Here is a 6,005-nt window from a genome sequence, read left to right as displayed (position 1 = left end):
TACAATATTGTGTTGTTGACCTTTGTTAAAATTAGTATAGTATGTAGGATATCTGGTGGCAACCCCAATCATGTAATGTAATCACACAACACACACACCACAACACACACAACACACACACACACACACACACACACACACACACACAACACAACACACACACACACACACACACACACACACACACACACACACACACACACACACACACACATCACACACACACACCAGATAAACATCTTACAGAACACATACTACATTCTCAGTTTCGGTAACATTTATTTATCAAAAACCTCATCGATTACATTGCTGAATTCGACCATACAATCAAGTATATCTTGTAGCACTTTTTACTACGGATATATTCTGTCTTTATTTTTTATCAATAATGTGTATGGTATTTAATCTGTGTGTATTGTCACTTCTACTTGGAAGCCAGTCATAGAGGAGGAAGAGGGGTCTTCTTAAAGGTGTTTTCCAGGATGAGAATGGAGTGGCCTTCCTGAGTTGACTCCCCTCGATGAGGTCAAGAGAGCCATCTTCTCTGCCTTGTAGTAGAGACCCACTTTGCCACCTGTTATGTTTGGCTATGGTGATGCTGGGTGCGACAGTTTTTCTGGAGTTGTTTGTTAAGCTAAGAGAACGAGAGAGTCATTGGACAGGTGCTGAAATAAATGTGGTTGTCAGTATTTGGAGTTTGATTGAACACTGCTATGAGCAACAATAAACCATGTTTTATGCTGGTGCTGGAACTGAGCTGTGAAATGTGTATGTATATGGACATGTAATTCTTTATCTGCTTGTAGAAATGTCTACATGATTGCTTCTGACTGAATTCATTTGCTGATGACAGCTAGTTTGAATTTGCTTGAGTCTATTTCCAGAAGCAACAACAATAAAATATGAATTTATTTATTTATATGTAGATTCCCTCCGCTGGATAGGGTTTACATACCAGTATGACTGGTGGTATTGGCCTGGTGCCAATGGAATGTTTCCGCTCACATTGCCTGTTACTTTTGGCCTGTACGTTTTGGCCTGATACGTTTTGGCCTGATACGTTTTGGCCTGATATGTTTTGGGCCTGATTCAGTAGGACATTTGGCAACACATTGTTTTTTTTGCAGACGCTTTGGCTGTTGGTATGTGAAGGACATCAGTTGAAGCACAATTCATTGCTGCAACTATAGAGAGAGGAGAGTAAGAGAGGAGGGAGAGGGAGAAGAAGAGGGTAATTAAGGGTTAAGTTGATTCAATTCAGTGGTGAAAAATTACCAATTGTCATTCTTGAGTAAAAGTAAAGATTACTTAATAGAAAAATGACTGAATTTGAAGTAAATGTAATTGCTAAAATATACTTATTTATCAAAAGTAAAAGTTATTAATTTCAAATTCCTCATATTAAGCAAACCAGATGGCACCAATTTGTTATTTTAACAGATAGCCAGGGGAACACTCCAACACAGACAACATTTAAGCAAAGTGTATCTGTGCAATGTATCATTATTAGTCACCATTGCACTAAGTGCATTGCATGTCTTTTGCGATGTCTTGCTCCTTATGCTCAAGTTCAAGCACAGAACATTCATGAGCAGGCGCAGTACTCAATTAGTATCAATGCTCTAGGTTCCACGTAACAACAAAGTAGTGCCTAGGATAAATTCTATATAACAGTATCACATTATATCACACGTAACAACTCCTCCCTTCCAGCTATCTTGTATTCCGTCAACATCAAAGGAGATATGCATGTAAATTCAACAACTGTAACAATAACTGAAATAAGGCACTATTCAATTATTAACTAACAACACATTTGTTTCACAATAAAATAAAATAAAACTAGCTTGAGAACCAGTCAGTAGTTGTAGGACTCTGAGAAATGGGGCTTCAACAGTCTCTTGAGGTTCAGTTTCATTACAGTGCCTATAATAAGTATCACACCCCTCTGACTATTTCCCATTTTTTGGGTGTTACAAACAGGAACAACATTTGATTTCATAGGGATTTTGACTGATCTACACAAAATACTCCATTATGGCAAAGTGAATAAAAAAAGAATAAACTGTAAACATTTAAAAACGAAACAATTTGCAACAACATTAGTTTGGTAAAGGACATATTTCATCGAAACATTAAGCCCAGTCTACTTGTTGTTTTCAACAACAGATGTTGTGGCCGTAATTCATCACCATGCAGTGTTCAATGGGAATTGTCCATTTAGAAAATTCCAATGAACAGGCAGATTAAACTAAATCGAACGTCTGTATATTGAAAAGAAGACAGATTTGGTTTGGAACACTGAAAAAAGTTGTTCAACTCTGCCAAATGAGCCTGTTTCAAATGATCACTATTTGAGAGTAACTGTTCCAGGCAGGAGACGCACATGTCTTCACACTGCCAACTTTTTATTTGGAAAAATATTCTATTATATTATGTTTTTTTAACTTATATATCTGACCTGTGCAAGGAAAAAGGACTATAAAATCCTGGTGTGTCACGTCATTCATAATTGAAATGCCCACTCTGATATTTTCAGCCATTTTGATCATTTAAATTAATAGGCTACCCATTAATTCATGAAGAATATAACTTATAGATGCTACATGGGTCTTCCACTCAGTGTTGAAAAGCAACCTAACATAGGCAATAACATCATTACACTAAAACATATATTTGTAGACATTTTTTAAGAAACGTAGTATCCAAAAAAAGACAAATCTAACAAATGATCAAATAAACAAAAGAAGGCTATGCCATTCAGTGGAGGCTGCTCTAGATACTGAGATCATAATATTTGGTATCATATTGATACAAGACTGACAGTATCCCCCATTTCTGAGTATCTTGCTGAGGGGAGAACGCTTATAAAGTGGCGGGAACGGCACAAATGGAATGCATCAAACACCTGGAAATCATGTATTAGATGTATTTGATGCCATTCCACTGATTCCGCTTCAGTCGTTACCACCAGCCGTTCTTCCCAATTAAGGTGCCACCAACCTACTGTGCGTTTGTACCAGCCCTAGGCTTCTACAGTTAAGCGCATGCTGAGGTTACTGCCTTTTTGAAGATTGTGTTCCATGATATAACATATAATATGTTAAGATTATGGTTTCAAATGGCACTTTTTATTGACTGAATATATATGGGACAATTTAGCAATTAGGATTTGTTATCTGTAATGGTTATAATAAATTAGGCATTGTTTTTGCGAACTGTTGGCATATAGGCCTAGATAAATTTGCACATATTGTTTTATGTCCTTGTGTTCTAAAAATATATATTTTTTTCATTTAAGGACTGGAGTTCAATTTCATTTATTGTGTAAGAACCTAAGAACAAATAGTTGTGTTCTGTTCATAAAATATGGATTCCTCCTGTGAAGAAACAGTGTAGAATTACACCATTTTTAAAATTCACTTTAAGACAAAGTCAGGCACCCATGTATGTCACCATAAGGCTGATCTTGTTCCCACACATCTCTCTGTAGCAATTAAGCCTGGGGTCATTACCATGAGGACAATAGTGATTTTAAAACATAAACCTAAAGCATGTATTTTAAATGATGTATTTACCTGTGTGTGTGTTCTTCCTCGGTGCGGTGGTGCGCTTGAAGGTTGTAGTGATCAGGTGTTCTAGTGCAGAGTGGAGAGATGGCTCTGCTTTTATAGGGTAACGCTGACAGAGAGAGGGAGGGTGGGAAGTTCTCAGCCCAATCCATTCCAGGTAAATGTTATTATTCCAGAGAACTGAAGAGGATGACTCAGTTCCAGAGAAGCTAGGTGGGTGTCACAAGAGCAATATATTTTTCAAGCGCTAAAATGTTTTATATCTCAAAGGGCCATATCTTTAACTACCCCCTTACAGGTAAATCACTGACAGTGTATGTGCAGTGGTTCGTTCTCCTGTTTGCGTTGGAAGCCGAAGAGGCAGCGGGGTCAGTGGTAGGGTTGGTTGCCACTGTGCTGATGGCTGTGGGTGATGAGGTTGGAGCTCTGGCTGAAGGCTTTGCCACACACCTGGCACACATTGGGCTTCTCACATGGGATAGGAAGGCAGAGGTAAAGTTCACTATTTTATAAGTGTTAAAGGGGCAGTGCGGTTGTTAGGGTGCTAAATATCCATATTGACGATGGCCGATATATACAAGGGACACGACAGGACAAAGACAAAGACGTCTGACTGCTATGCCATCTTTGATGCAAGGATGTAGATGATACTGCCTGATGTTCCTTGTTGATGATGAGGTTGCAGCTCTGCTTTTATTGCATTGTCACACCTTATTTGCTTCTTAGGGCATTGATTATATTGCGGAAAGAATTGAGATAAGATAAGCTTTGTCTGTTTCCACTGAAATTTGCTCTTAGTCATTAAAAGAATTGCTAGCACAGAGGCATATGAGGCATATGTGTTGGACTTTGATACTGGCATGGTGATTTCAAGGTTATACTGTAAGTCTTGGATCAATATGCAACACTATGATACCAACTACTATGACCCCAGTATCTACAGTTGTTATTATTGATCATTTGTTTGATTCTCATTATTATATTTGATAATATTCCTCATAATAAACTGTCCAAGCATACATGTTTTAGTCTAATCATGTTATAGCCTATTTTGTAGGCAAAGTGGGTGGGGTTATATCCTTCCTGTTTGGCCCTGTCCGGGGGTATCATCGGATGGGGCCACAGTGTCTCCTGACCCCTCCTGTCTCAGCCTCCAGTATTTATGCTGCAGTAGTTTATGTGTCGGGGGGCTAGGGTCAGTTGGTTATATCTGGAGTACTTCTCCTGTCTTATCCAGTGTCCTGTGTGAATTTAAGTATGCTCTCTCTAATTCTCTCCTTCTCTCTTTCTTTCTCTCTCCACCGTCACACATATATCTCACTTCACCCAAGCCATCTCCTTGGCGCCTCCCTTCCCAGTCCTCTCTTGCTCAAGATGAACGACAAACTACAAAATCATCGAAACTTTTGAAAAACAACTCCTCCACTAGCTTAAGCACCCGCTCAGAGCCAGTCACAGATCACCTGCACCCGTTACACACAGCTCGACCCGCATCTTATACCATAGTCCCATTAACAAAACCTCTGTCCCCTACTGTTATTATTTTAATTGGATTGCTACTCTTCACCCAGTATTTTAACTTTGACACCATTCTTACTGTCAAATCTACCCATCTCAGTGCTTTTAAATTGGTCTATATGTATTTATTCGCCACCATGGCCTATTTTATTGCCTTCTACTCCCTTATCTCCCATTCTTGCTCAATTTGTTATACTAGACTTTTTTTCTACTGTTTTTCTGATGTTGTTTTACTCCATGTGAACTCTGTGTTGTTATATGTGTTGAACTGCTTTCTTTATCTGGCCAGGTCACAGTTGTAAATGAGAAACTTGTTCTCAACTGCCTACCTGGTTAAATAAGTGAAAAAAAATAAAATAAACATGAAGCTTATACAACCAGGAATATATAGACCTATTTAAATATGCAAAATCTTAAACTCTCATTTAAATTCTTAACTGTGAAACGCTACTGGATTTCAGATAACACCATTAATGGCTCTATCTTGGAACTTTACTGCTGACTGCAACACTTTTGGGCATACAGTGCGACATGAAACAAAACTAAAATATGGCCCAACTCTATATTACAGTTGTGTTGACATTAATTATTGAATAGGCTACCATTGATTCTTCAAGAAATACACTGATGAACGCATCTACCTGTCAAGGCCTACTACACACGTTTGTGAAGAAAGAACCCTACAAATCAAATCAAATCACAAGTTTATTTTATATAGCCCTCGGAATCTCACTATATCTGAAGTCTGTACAGAACCCAGCATAAAACCAAACAGCAAGCATGCAGTGTAGAAGCACAGGTGGCAGGAAAAAACTCCCTAGAAGGCCAAAACCTAGGAAAACCTAGAGGAACCAGCTAAGGCGGCCAGTCCTTTCTGGCTGTCGGCCGGTGGAATTAAAAAGAACAGTTGGCTTT

General features: G+C 38.6%; 1 long non-coding RNA gene across 1 annotated transcript; it reads right to left on the bottom strand.

Annotated features, from left to right (window-relative positions):
• Positions 1-266: 266 nt before the first annotated feature.
• LOC112075484 (uncharacterized) lies at positions 267-3,673 on the bottom strand. Its single transcript, XR_002894989.2, has 3 exons — positions 3,579-3,673; positions 956-1,184; positions 267-634 (listed from the first exon to the last, which is right to left on the bottom strand). It is a non-coding gene; the product is annotated as an uncharacterized lncRNA (long non-coding RNA).
• Positions 3,674-6,005: the final 2,332 nt, after the last annotated feature.

Source organism: Salvelinus sp. IW2-2015, unplaced genomic scaffold (genome assembly GCF_002910315.2).
Source record: "Salvelinus sp. IW2-2015 unplaced genomic scaffold, ASM291031v2 Un_scaffold3189, whole genome shotgun sequence".
In the NCBI taxonomy this organism is placed as follows: Eukaryota; Metazoa; Chordata; class Actinopteri; order Salmoniformes; family Salmonidae; genus Salvelinus; species Salvelinus sp. IW2-2015.
The sequence above is the reverse complement of the archived record's forward strand: the minus strand, read 5'-3'. Positions and strand labels throughout refer to the sequence as shown.